At 40.6% G+C, this 14,890-nt stretch overlaps 1 protein-coding gene across 1 annotated transcript in view; it reads left to right on the forward strand.

Moving 5' to 3' along the window:
- LOC125883151 (FYVE, RhoGEF and PH domain-containing protein 4-like) overlaps window positions 1-14,890 on the forward strand; it is a 252,056-nt gene that overhangs the window by 107,225 nt on the left and 129,941 nt on the right. The gene's annotated exons all lie outside the window — the stretch shown is intronic.

Raw genomic sequence — 14,890 nt, forward strand, 5'->3', positions numbered from 1 at the left:
TAGGACCGTGGAAACACAGGATCTTGGAAACATAACATAGCACCCTTGAAGCATATGACCTTGGAAACATAGGCTCTTGACAACAAGGGATCTTGGGAACATAGCATAGCACCCTTGAAACATAGGATCTTGGAAACATAGGCTCTTCGAAACATAGGATCTTGGAAACATAGGATCTTGGAAACAAAGGATCTCGGAAACAAGACCTTAGAAACAGGATCTTGGAAACATAGGATCTTGGAAACAAAGGACCTTGGAAACATAGGACCTTGGAAACATAGGACCTTGGAAACACAGGACCTTGGAAACATAGGATCTTGGAAACATAGGATCTTGGAAACATAGGACCTTGGAAACATAGGACCTTGGAAACAAAGGACCTTGGAAAGACAGTATCTTGAAAACAAAGGATCTTGGAAAGACAGTATCTTGGAAAGACAGTATCTTGTAAACAAAGGATCTTGGAAACATAGCATAGCACCCATGAAGCATATGACCTTGGAAACATAGGCTCTTGAAAACAAGGGATCTTGGGAACATAGCATAGCACCCTTGAAACATAGGATCTTGGAAACAAAGGATCTCGGAAACAAGATCTTAGAAACATAGGATCTTGGAAACATAGGATCTTGGAAACAAAGGACCTTGGAAACATAGGACCTTGGAAACATAGGACCTTGGAAACAAAGGACCTTGGAAACATAGGATCTTGGAAACAAAGGATCTTGGAAACATAGGATCTTGGAAACATAGGACCTTGGAAACATAGGACCTTGGAAAGACAGTATCTTGAAAACAAAGGATCTTGGAAAGACAGTATCTTGGAAAGACAGTATCTTGGAAACAAAGGATCTTGGAAACATAGCATAGCACCCATGAAGCATATGACCTTGGAAACATAGGCTCTTGAAAACAAGAGATCTTGGGAACATAGCATAGCACCCTTGAAACATAGGATCTTGGAAACATAGGCTCTTCGAAACATAGGATCTTGGAAACATAGGATCTTGGAAACAAAGGATCTCGGAAACAAGACCTTAGAAACATAGGATCTTGGAAACATAGGATCTTGGAAACAAAGGACCTTGGAAACATAGGACCTTGGAAACAACGGACCTTGGAAACATAGGATCTTGGAAACAAAGGATCTTGGAAACATAGGATCTTGGAAACATAGGACCTTGGAAACATAGGACCTTGGAAACAAAGGACCTTGGAAACAAAGGACCTTGGAAAGACAGTATCTTGAAAACAAAGGATCTTGGAAAGACAGTATCTTGGAAACAAAGGATCTTGGAAACATAGCATAGCACCCATGAAACATAGAATCTTTGAAACATAGGATCTTGAAAACATAGGATCTTGGAAACTTTGCATAGCACCCTTGAAACACAGGATCTTGGAAACATGGGATCTTGGAAAAATAGGACCTTGGAAACATAGCATAGCACCCTCGAAACATAGGATCTTAGAAACATAGAATCAAAGGACCCTAAGACAACACATATGTAGAACTGGGGAACATATGACCCTTTGTCATGTCCCCATTATATGCCATATAAATCTGGGGAAACAGGACCCTAGGAACTTAAGAGTGACTTCCCCAGTTTGCCTACACTCTGATATAGTAGAATCAAGGACCCAACTTTCACCCAGTGAGGCAATTATACACAGTATATACACCAGAGATGTTTTAAATGTAACCCCACAAAATAATGTAGTATGAAATGTCACTGGCATTGGAAGTAATTGAAGCTAAAGCAGACAAACACACTGTTTAATCCATTCTCTACACATTTGCTGCTGCATTTTTGGTTTAGGAGTAAAAGAGAAACCACCAACTAAACTCTTTATATGTGAAGTATCACTCTTAATACAGCCTCACACACTGAGCCTCAGCGTGCCTCAACTAGACAGAAGAAATGAGTCAGATAAGAATAATGTGTGTAGGCTGACAGTCTTCTAGTAATGTATCCCGAAAAATCAAAATACTTGTCACCACTTCAAGCACTGGTAATATCAGGAAATGTTAGTGACACTCATTCAACAACAAAACGCAGATTTATTTTTTGGGTGCTACTTATGAAAAATTGGCACTTGCACTAAGAGCAGAGAAAAGCCACCGCCGCCACTGCTGCAACCTGAATGAGCCGGAGATGCGAGGGTGACTTTTGCAGTTGTCTAAACAAGATGAGATAAAAGCAGGTATGACCTTCTCTAAATCTGCGAAGGATAAAAACAACTTAATTTTTAATATGTTTCTGAACTGCAGGAAGCGGAGTCGCTGCAGCCTCTTTACCTGCACTCCAGGAGTCAAGTAACTGTCAGAATCACTCTCGGCTCCTCTGGTCAGCCGGCTTTGTGTTTGAAGACAGACAGACACTACTGCCAAGAACGACTAGAATAAAAGTTTCTCCAAATAACACCTATAGTTCCAAATTCATTTTCAACTTCTGATACTTCACAGAGTTGGAGAACTTTGGTTATCACACCAGGTGTTTTTGAGGGAAAAGTCATTTGTCTCTCCCCTGTGTATTACCGCCTTAATACTTTAAATGGAGCTCAACAGCTGGGTCAGAGGGGCTCATATTACATCTGTGACCCTCTCACACCAGACGATACTTGAAGATTTGTAGCCTTAAATGCTGTTAAATTGATCCAGCCTGGTTTTTTTTAAACCATCATTGACTCCTCTTGTTGATAAGGTGCTATCATTACATTTACTAGTTTGCCATTCTTAAGCAGGCATTACTTTTGGTGATGCCTTATGCAGTATATCTCATTAGGGAAGAAAACTCCTAAATAAGTGACAGCAGCTCTCAGCATGCGGGCACCAGCCAAGCCTCCAGCCATTAAATCTCTGTATATTCAGTTTTAAATGCTATTTTTCTACATCAGTGTGGAGTTTTTAAATGGAGGCTCGTGGATGAAACAGAATTGGATGTTATATAATGCCACAACTGGTTTTTATTACAATATCAACACTGCAAGTTCCTCTTTAATACAAAGTTCTCACACCCTTATTCCATAACCTCTCCTCTTCTTCCCTTGTACCTGCTTATATACTGTAAGTACCTAGCAAGTATTTTAGTGATACCCAACATGTACAAAACAAACAATGTAATTTGTGGCTGTCATCTGAACAGGGGTGGATTATAAAACAATGTGTCCCTAGGCTCAGATATGCACGGTGCTACAAAGTCCCTTCTTTATGCCGCCTTTACATTTTTACACAGCACAACGCATAGGCAGCATCATGTAGCTCCAGTATGTGATTTTAGACAGCATGCCGGCACTGTGGAAGCAAAAGAGGTGTGACGGTTGAGACGTATAACACAACATCGTCGGCCTCTAGTGTGACATATAACGTATGCATCACCCGTACTTTCTAAACAATAAATGGACCTGCACTTGTATAGCACCTTTCTCGTCAACCAACCACTCAAAGCCCTTTTTACACTACAAGTCACATTACGCCCATTCACAAACACATTCATACACTGGCGGCTGAGGCTACCATACAAGATGCCACCTGCTACTCCATTTTTAAAATCATCACACACTGGTGGAACAACCATCGGGAGCAATTTGGGGATTAGTAGCTTGCTCAAGGATACCTTGACATGCGGACTGGAGGAGCCAGGGATCGAACCACTGATATTCCAATTGGTGGATGACCCACTTTACCTCTGACATAACATGAAAGTTGCTGCTGACCTTGTCCTTTGTTCAGAAGGTATGGAGCTCCCAGACTTGATTGTTTTCCAAATTTATGGCTGCTGTTCTTTTTCCTTGAGTTAGCTGCTGACTGCTAGCAGCTACTTTTAAAACTCCCACAGTGGGTCGCAAGCATAACAGGCTGTCAAAACATTACATGCTATGATCCTGTCCTGCCAGCTGTCCCATAACTATAGACCGCATTTCAGCAATGTTACTAGCTCTGATGGCGCCTCAAAGGGCTTTTGTGTCCACCCAAACCGATTTCGTGAGGGAGAGGGATTCAATTTTCCCTAACCAATCACTAGGGACAGACGTATCCGCATCAAACGTTATTTTAAGTCTGACGCTTACTCATGCCAGCATACCTGTTGTGCAGTGGTTTTAAGAGTGGAGTGGAGCGAAGAAAAACAAATGTTGTTGTGCGATCCCCAGAAGACATGTTGATTTAAAACATAGAGTGTATTTTGTCCATAGTGCTCGCCATTGTTGTCATTACTCCTCATAGGTTCTGGCGCACTGTTTGACCATGCTTGACAACAGTGATAGTCCATGGCGCTGATTGGCTAATAAAGTCCCACTGTAGTGCTCCTTGGTTATTTTTTATGTTAACTGAGAAACCACTGTTTCATGTCACGATGCCAGATGAATCAGTCATGTCAAACTCAGTTGACTGGACAGACTGAAAGGCAAAGACCAAGGCAAGTTATTTTATGTCTTTGCAGTTCCTCTTTGTGATCATTTCTAATCTTACTGTTCAGTGAGTGATAATTTGGGTGACATTTTGCAGGTAAGGCCCAGGGGCCCTCATTACCTGCGCCTGGCAGATTCAGTAATCCTTCCATGAATCTAAAGTGTTGTCAGTTATTGTCAATCAAAATAGTTTTTTGAATGAAACAAAACAAAATGTGGGTAAAATAAGGAAAATACAGCATCTTATACCACTCCCAGAGTCTGAGGAAAAGTCAGATTTAGCTCTTTATTGGCTGCTTAACTTCTAAAATGTTTGTTAGGTGAGAATCTATCCCTGATTCATACAACAAATCCACTTCCCTCTAAGCTATTATCGGCTCCTTTCTCTATCCTGAGCTCCGCTGATTCAATCACGAAGCCATCCCAGGGCTTGCAATAACATCAAAGTAGTTTGATTTTATCAGAAGGAAATCTGTACGATGCCGTGGTGGTGTGACAAGACTTTTGTGAGAAACTGGCTGGATGGAGATCAGAGATTTTATGTGAGTTATCTGAAAGTCTTCTAAAAGGCACAGTGTGATGGGGATGAGTAATAGTCTTACACTCATGGAGCCTAATTAGTTAACCTCAATTTCTGAATTATGATGCAAATGTTGCACCTTAGATGGATTAAACAATTGTGTTTAGAATGAATTATAGTTGTGCCAGAAGATTGATTAGACCACATTTGTGTGTGTGTGTATGTGTGTGTATGTGTGTGTGTGGATATTTGCACAAGCCATGGCTGATGCTGTCATTAAATAGCCCCTTGGCCCTTCTCCTGAATTTGTTTATTCTGCACTGGGCATGGGAGGAGGTGGCAAACAGATGGGCATCCATGAATTATGGAAATTATGGGCTTTGATTAACCACCACACACTCTGCTGGATAAAAGTAACTACAGGGTTGCCAAGTTATGTGGTGCACTGGGCTGTGCCGTCAGTCAGTCAGGAAGCAGCATGATCAACCTGATGCGTGATTGATGTTGTTTACCGCTCAATCTTAAAAAGCGTACGACAAAACTGCTGTATGTTTCATGGATTTCTTGTTAACTTTGCTCAAGGTGAAAGAGCAGTTCGACATTTTGTAAAAAAAAAAATGAATGTATTCGCTGTCTTTTCAAGGGTAAGGTGAGAAGATTGATACCACTCTCATGCTGATGCATTGAAATATGAAACTACAGCCAGTGACTGATTAGCTTATCTTAGCATAAAAACTGTAAACAGATAGCGCCTCTAAAACCCACTAATTAGATGATTAATGCTTCTCTTATGTCTGTATGGTAAATACGATGCTGAATAAACCAGCAGCTGATTAGCTTAGCTTAGCATAAAGCATGGGCACAGGGGGAAATGGCTTCTGGGTTTACGTCCGTGGTATAAAGCCCACTGAATATTCGTAGTAGTGTTTTAGCGTAGTAGTGCCTTTGAGACTTTACATTGTGATGATGTCACAGATTTTTAAATTGCTTTTTTCAGCTTCGGGAAAGTTTTACAAATATAAAACCACTATGGCTAAACATTTCAGAATAGAAAGAATCACAATTGACCTTGTTTACAGTTTAGGGTGTCTTGTCAACTGTTTTATAGACGTGTCTTTTACAATGGTGGCCTATGGGGAAAATGCTTTTTGAATCGCAGGGGATTTTTTCTAGGGCTGCCACAACTATGAATTTTCTTAGGCCACCAATAGTCGTCATTTAGGGCCATTAGTTGACTAGTCGCCCACATCTTTACCATATCAATGTAATTATTAAATGATATATGGTTTGAGTTGAAGGTGTGAGAAAGAATAGTATCAGTAAAATTGTTAACACTGTGCTACATTACAGAGAAATACAAACTGTACTAATGAACCTTCATTAATATAGGCCTATATTTTATCTACAAGTGCACGTCACACACTGAGCGAGCTGCTTTTATTGGGGGCCAAGATGGCCCATTTTAGATCTATTTCCTGTGTCTGTATCATATGGATTTTGCCCCTGCCCTGTCGCCATGCATTATTGGCCCTGTTTTTGTCTATGTACTGCTCCATGCGCATATTCCATAAGAATGGACATTGAAAACCACTAAAAATGAGCTGTTTCTATGGTGGTGTTTTTTCCATCCTTGAGCTGATGCGTTTCGTTGTGTTGAATATGGGGGAGTACCATTCTGGCATACAGGATGCCAGAAATGCCAAACTGTTTCTTTAGCTGGCCATTTGCACTCTTTCAAATTTACTGGTGGATCCTGTCTCACTTTTGATTAATGTTGATTCGTAGCCTAATGTTTCCATATGTTCAGTTTTAGAAAAACATTTTGATGACAACAGGGATTTGGCTCCTTGTTTCTCATTTGCACCATAATCCAGTCTTTAAAGAGGAGTGTTTGAAACTCTGAGCATATTCATTCAGCAGCGCACTGCAGGATAATTAATCATGTATATCATAATCATTTAATTTTTCAGTTATTTTCATCAAATGAAGTCAGATTTCTTAATCAAAGCTTCTTTAAAAAGTATTTGATTTGTTTGAAACAGGCTCCAATTATCTCAGTATTGGCCTTGCAACTCGCCTGCAACCAACACCCCCCCTTTAGCATTCCCCCCTACACGTACACACCCACACGCACACATACATACACCATCAGCCGTCCCCCCACACACCGCTGTCCCCATCTCTTCACTTTCATAAATGAAGAGAGACAGCCTTATCCCGGAACCAACACGGAAAAGCAATTAAAAAGGAATTAAGGGTGTGCAGGGAGAAATTGGATATGATATCCAACGCCTATTGTAAATGTCAACGTTATTACTGTGTTGTTGTTTCCCATTCCTTTGGCCGCCTTGCCCGTTTGCAGGAGTGACAGCCCATAGTCTGCTGGGCTTAATGAAGCCGTCTCAGCAGCCAGGGTCTTGGTATGTAAGGTGAAGAGTGCTGCTTATCCTCCTCTGCATGCAGCTCTCATTAAGATCAGTTTTGCTGGTGAATAGTAACAACCCCCACTTCTCTTCTGTCTCTGTCCTCCAGCAAATGTCTGTTAAACTTATTTAACACCGCTGCCCTAATGCTATGTGAATTGTTACTGTACTTTAGGTTCATCTAATTGTGTTTTCAGCTCAGCTCACTCCGAGGAGGAGCAATGATTGCCGTTGGCATTAACTAATGGGGTGCTTGATAAAAGAAAGCAAAACAAACACCCGTAAAACTGGATTTTTATGCTTGAAATTGCCTTTTTTTGTGATCTGTTAAAAAAATATCTAGTGGTCATGAGCTCCTGAGTTAAATTCTGCCAGAAGAGATTAGGAATAAGGGGACCATTTACATTACAGAGGTGGATTATAAACTGTACATACAAATTAATACAGTTTAATATTAAAAACTAAAACAAAAATCAGTAAAATCTATTAATCAGTATCACTATAAGTCCCTGTGTCCTCATATGAGGACAACATATTTTGGGTTTACTTGACCTTATACTTCATTCTACTTAACTCAGACCTGTTGTCCTCCTTCATGGACACTTTCTTGTGCCATCTAGTGGTAGTAAGTGTGAGAGCCACTTAGGCACAAAGTAATATTTGAAGTGTTTCTGTTGTCAAGCCGATCCCGACACAAACTTGGACAAGGTCCAAAACCTGATCACATTTTATGGTTGAAACTTGTTAATTATGATTGATAAAGTTTGTAGTTTGATATGGCAACAAATTTGATCAATTTTAGCAACAGTAACAAGCAAAGACTTTATTATCGTTGACAATGTGTTGACAAAATTTTTATACTTATCGGGTCCTACTGATCCCAAATAGCTAGGAGAAATTAAAAATGCATACCAAACAAAAGTTCAGGTCTCAGGAGGATAATGTCACAGGTGTAAATCATATCAAGGGTCACTATTTATTAATTCCTGTTTTATATGATTATTGGCTTAAAGTATTCGCGTGATGCCAATTATGTTGCGCCTCGTTAGTTCACCGCACGGACCGTTTAACCTGGCAACAACTGCAAACGGCTCAAACGTGATTGGTCAATATCACGCGGACTACAAACAGCCTAGCACCGGAAACCAGGGCTCTTCCGCTCTTCTTCTGGAGGCAAGATCTCCAGGGTTTGCCTACAGACTCTACATTCACTGAATGTAGAGTCTGTATATAGAGACTAGGTCAGTATTAATAAAGAGTTGCCTGACAGGGCTGTGCGGGTACATCAGACAAAGATGCCTGAAAACCACCGTTCTAGTGTAAAACATAAAGCCAGATCTGTTCTCGGCAATCTTGGGTTATTTTAAGATGACAAGGAGTTTTTCATGTATGACGACCAAAGAGCATTAATATGGGTCAGAGTCGCAGCAAAATCAATTTCACTCTGAGATTGGAAATCATCAGATTCTCCATGTTTGGAGGATCATGCACAGCCCAATCTCTCTTCTTTCTTTCCTTCTTGAAATGTTGGCATTTTACATCTCTGCAAACCATAAATACATTACATTTGCATGTTTCATATGTATCATATCCTCTCTAAAGTGAGGTAGTACATGAGCTGACTTTGTCATGTGGATTTGGAGGGGATGGTGGATGGCGTGTCACCCAGGTGAGACGTCTGCCAGTCTGCAGAACACTGTTCGAGACCAGCAAACAACAAAACTGACTGTGTTTTAGCGAGTCATTGCTTTTTAGCCACCAAAAATGGGTGATTTTTAGCAACCTGTTGCTGTTTTTCCGACAGGAATAATGGCATGATGGCTCACTCCGACCTCGTCACATACTGATGTTTGGTCATGAACTCTCCATGTTCACATACTACGTGCAAGGTATCCTGGGTGCATTGGTTTGTGACCCAAGTTCTGCCTGTTACACACGTTGTCTTCTTTCAAAATACAGTTCTGTTTTCACAGGAAATTTAACATTTACATAAAGTCTCTTTCAAAATAAACGCACTACGTCGGTACAACACCACGAATTTACCTTTTTTTTCCCTTCAACAACAGACACACATGGTTAGATTTAGAAATAAAGAACAGGGTTTGGCTTTAGAGACACAAAGACACAAACACCACTCTCTCGGGTGAAAGTCCACGTTCTTTGGACCCATCCACCACCCCTCATGCTGCCTCGCCGCCTTAACTTTCATCCTTGTCCTGCTGCGTTTCCCCCGATGCTGCCGGGTGCCGTGAAACTATCGGCATGCTGACATGTAAGGACACCTTTTTTGTTGGTTTCTGACGCTGCAAGTCGCTGCCCAGGAGCCGAATCAGGACTCTGAAAAGTGGTTGTCTCTCACTGAAACGTTGCTCCGTTTCCACCGGGGATTGTGCTCCCAAAACTGGATACTGTAAGCCCAAACATGGTCTTTTCTTAACCATATCCAAGTGTTAATGTGCCCAAACTCAACAAGACATTAACCAAAAGTCTGCTACACAATAACATACAAATGTAACATTTCCATTTTTGGCAGAAATCTACAATGCCCACATTTTTCTGTCTGGTTCCGGATGAGTGGACATAATGTCAGCTACAGGGTCCATGCTACCGACAACCACTAGTGTTTGATGTGGGAGGTCAAAGGTCAGGGTGAGCTCCAGAATAACATAATAGGAAATCACCGTCTTAGCAACAGACACATCAGCAGTGAGGATATTGCCGATACGGGAGGTACTTGATGTTTGATTATCACGCTCAGTAATTCCAGTTTTATTTGGTGTAACATTAATAAATTAATCCCTACAGCCTGTAAAAAGCCTGACATTTTCTGCATCTGACAAGTTAGACTTCCACATGAAATCCAGCTATGGATTATTCTCAGAAATGGGAGTTTTGAGACACTGAAAAGCAATTTCAATTTGCACTCGCTGCTGACTGCTGTCCAAGCTGTCACTGAAAACATAAGAAGTGATCCTGATAGGAGAGACTGAAAGGAATTACACTGGGATCTGGGATATCCAAGGTGAGCACGGCTGGCTGTATTACTGTAATATGTGAATCCGCTGTTTTATCGCACTTTAATTTCCCCAAAGGATTTTTACTTTACACCTTGTAGCCTTAAATGAATTGATATTCCCCTGGGTGCTGCCTAGATTCAGATTTCCTTGAAAATACATATCCTGAGTGGGGTTTTGCTGGCTGCTTTTCTCAACCTTGTGCTTCAAATTCATGCATTCACTCAGCGCAGCCACAGTCTGATGCTGTTGGCCACTGAGCAGCTCCACTGGAGCGATTTGGGCTTTAAGTGGCCTCCTCAAGGGCACCACAGTGCTGTTTGTTGAGGGAGCTCAGAGTTTTGCTCATTCATTTTCCACACCTAGATATCCCCGAGATTATCTGTCCTGAAATCTACTATCGCAAGATCAAGTAAGAAGAATAATTCCTTTCTCGGTGTCTGTGATTATGCGAGTCCAACCAGTCCAGTCCAGTCCAGTCAGTGTGTGCGTGCGTGTGCGTGTGTGCACATTTCTCTGCTTCCTTTGTTCTCACACTCCCGTCTTACAGTCTGTCTTGTGTGTCCCACTTCATCCTCCTGTATAATGGAAGTGGGTGACAGCCACATCTGAAGTCAAGAGATGAAAGACATCATTTACAAGTCGGTGTCTGCTCTCCCTCTGTGTGTCTTTCTCACACACTCACACCCACACACACACGTAATACCACACAGTGCAAGCAGCAACAGACAGAAGCATCACTAATATAGCAAAAAACACACCTATAAAATATTGTTTCTTTAAAACCTAAAAGTCATCTCAGTATAACAACATACAATATTTTAAAAACATTTTTTTAATTTATAGATATTTTAATTTTCAGCTGACAATTGTGGTTTAATTTTACCTTTCAGTGGATTTGCATAAATGTTCACTGACCACCAGCACCAGTTGGTGACTCAAGATGCACACGCTGTAACGCTGAGTTACCTGTTAACACAACATGTTAGTCTATGCTGACATTAAATGGGCTGCTGCAAATGTGTATTGATATTGAACAGAGCATTACTAAATTTACACTGCTCTGCTGTAACCTTTGAGGACACGTTCATAGGTTTGGTTTGACACGACATTTCACTTTGTGGCTCACAGAGGAAAAGGGCTACATAACTGGGAGAGTGGGAGATGTGATATAACGGTCACGCTTTAATTTCAGGGCCACTAACTCCTGAAATATGTACTAATAATTTTCAAGTTTCTTTATGAACTACTGATATACAGCGTATGTTCGATATACTCATAGGGGACAATAGAGATAGCAACACCCAGAATCTGTCAGTCACTGCACAGTAGAGTTTTGCACAAACATGCTGGTGCTGCCAAATATGTGGCCCTGACCCATCCCAACACTTGTGTCCAGTTGTTTGGAGGTTATCTGATGCTATCTCAGCTGTTAGAGTGGATAAAGTCTTGGTTTTGATTTGGCTAAAACCTTCAGTATGTGCGGGTTAAAATTTGTTCAGTAGAACTGGGATATGTTTGATCCAAAAAAAAATCAGGGTCGTCAGCAGAAGGCTGGATTCAGGGGGATTTCAGGAATAAAATGTAATATTTTTATTACCGTTTAATGTTTTTCAGTAAAAAAATAAAATAAAATAAAGGATTTTGATGCCATGAAAACCCCTAAAATAGTAGTCAATATAAAAAAATACTTAATTTAAACATTTATTTATCACTTTATAGTAATTACAATGACACAGTCAAATATAGTTTAATTGCAAAAAGATGGAAAAAGAAGTCCATGGTGCAGGCAGGCAGTCCAAAAATGCATCCGAGGCACTCTGACTGTAGCTAAAAATCCTTTATTAATATGAATACATGGATAAACCAACGTGTTTTGACGAGAGTCTTCATCAGGGTGTAAAATGCACTGGAGACAGGTGAGCTATTTAAGAGCTCATGTGAGGGTCATGTGACACAGGTATATTATATTATACCCTCCTCTCAGTTTTTGATCTAGTATTAGTGGGGTTGAACCCATGAGTGTTTTTATACACTCTGGTTTAAGTGTACAATATTACTGATGACAAGTTTTTATATTACTGGGGTGATCCTTTGTGAGCCCTGTGAAGTTTTTCCTGCCTCTGAATATTTAGGTTCAGCTTTATCCCTACTGTCAACTCCTTTTTGTTAGTAATCATGAGTTATACACTTTATAAATATTTTAATTTTATACACATAATGAGTTTTTTGTCCTCGTCATACATATCTTATATTTTTCTGCCACCTTATGCGCACTTTATTTAACTGGCATTGAAGCTTTTTTTCTTGTTACTACATATGGTAATCTTTTAAAGTGTATGTTTGTCATTTTCATTTGCAATTTCTGTCAGTGTGGGGTTTTTTTTGTCTAGTAGGGCGACACCAATATATCATGTGACCTGTATCACATGACCCCTCACATGAGCTCTTAAATTGCACACCTGTCTCCAGTGCATTTTACACCCTGATGAAGACTCTCTAGTCGAAACACGCTGATTTATCCAAGTATTAATATTAATAAAAGATGTTTAACTACAGTCAAAAGGGCCTCAGATGCATTTTGGGACTGCCTGCCTGTACTATGGACTTTTACACTGAGTGAGCTCATCAGTCGCTGTTTTTTATGACTCTTGCCCCGTCTACTACACAGAGCCTTAACACAGTGCAGCACTCCCTATTGTTCCCTCATTATCAGTAGTTTAATTGCACCCCTAATGCTGTTCTCTGTCTCTTAACATAAAAACCCTTAAGGTGACCCCACACTGGCTTTTTTACCTGTTGTTCTTATGTAGCTAGTAGTTAGAAAGCAAGTCACCTACACTGTGATAATTAGTCATATTTAGAGCTTTGTTATCCAGATTTGGTTATGTTACGTCTGGATCAGGGTGATTCAGTCTAATTTTGCTTTGAAAAACCGCACAAATTAAGACAGCAAAGCATGGGATCATTATGATCCAATTTTTTTGAACAGCTGGGCCCTGAAGCAATATTTTAGCTATATTTCATCCATTACTGATTGTTAGCTTATATTAGCTACACTCATTTGTTTTGATTTGTTTTTCATTAATAAATTAAATAATGTCTAAACCCTAATACTTGCTTAGTTTCTGGTCATGGAGCTGAACTTACAGCAGGTTAATTAAACAGAAATGTTTCTAAAGACATCTGGTGTTCCATATATGCTTTGACCTGTCTGCAGTTATCACCATGAATAGGGAAAAGTCTGAATGCTTTCTGGAGGAAAGCTGGTATTCTAGGTGAGGTCTGTTGCTCTAAGCAGATAAGCACCATCACTGACAGTGACACAAACTTGTCATCCGCCTCCTGCTTCTTCCTTTGTTTCAAGGTTTCACTCACAAGCAATAAAAACACCCCTTTTCTTCCAATTACGAGAGACATAACCTGCCAGGTCTGATTGTGGTTTCGTAATCTTTTGCAGTTCCTTGTCTCTGCATCCTACTGTACCCTCTGGCGTGCACAAGCGCCACGAGGGGTTAGAGTACAACCTGCACTGGCGTCAACCCTCTGCACCTTGTCTTGATGCCCTTGAGCGGTAATTGGTTGAATCCCTCCAGAATCTGACTTGAGGGCACAGAAATCCACAGCTCCCCAATCAGCCGGCTGTCAATCATTCTGCCAACTAAACTAAAGCCGAGGATAACTAACAGGCTGAGATCGGAATTTAGAGTTAGAGAGACATAAATCTTTCCAACAAGTTTGTGCTCGGCCAGGTAGTACTCTCATAGGCAAGGCTATCACCAAATTGGATGATGGGGATGTGGCCAACATGGTGGTTAGGGGGAAGCCCAACATCCAATTTGGCTTTCACAGAGAGACAGGCTGTGCAATTTTCTTGTTCCAAATTTGTAGTGATGACACTCAGACAGCCCTAATAACAATACTGAATAGATCTTTAGCTCTGGTCCATATACAAATCTAAACATATGGGATTTAGAATCAGATGTGTGTCTCTTATTACAGTATTTGTGCCTAACATGGCCAGTAGTGCCAAGGGGTGGTCAGAGTGGAGTCCTGCATCAGGTGGTATTTTGTCTTTATTTTATTTCCAGGTTCAGTTTTGGATAAAAAAAAAAAATGCACATGCTGGTCAGATTATGGGTGTTGGATGATAAGTACATTAAAGTAAAATGAGAACAATAATTTATTTTATTGTTTTTAACATTTTTGTCCCCTGACTGCTGACTAATGCCGGGTACACACTACACGATATCCGCCCGATTGTAGCCCGATGCAGCAACGTACGGTGTCTCAGATCGTGAACGACAACATCACAGCCATCACTTTAACCAATAGGAACACAGAGCGATCTGCTGCCGTAGACAACTGTATAACAACAACACCCCAGCCTTTTGATATTTCCACTATGGACTTTACCACACAGAGTAAAAAGGAAACAGCAGAGGCACTTTATCAATCCAGTGAGTACTGCCGTTAGCATCAAGCTAGCAAACAGTGTTATTTATTCATAACAGAGGAATAAT

This window comes from Epinephelus fuscoguttatus, linkage group LG22, assembly GCF_011397635.1.
Source record: "Epinephelus fuscoguttatus linkage group LG22, E.fuscoguttatus.final_Chr_v1".
In the NCBI taxonomy this organism is placed as follows: domain Eukaryota; kingdom Metazoa; phylum Chordata; class Actinopteri; order Perciformes; family Serranidae; genus Epinephelus; species Epinephelus fuscoguttatus.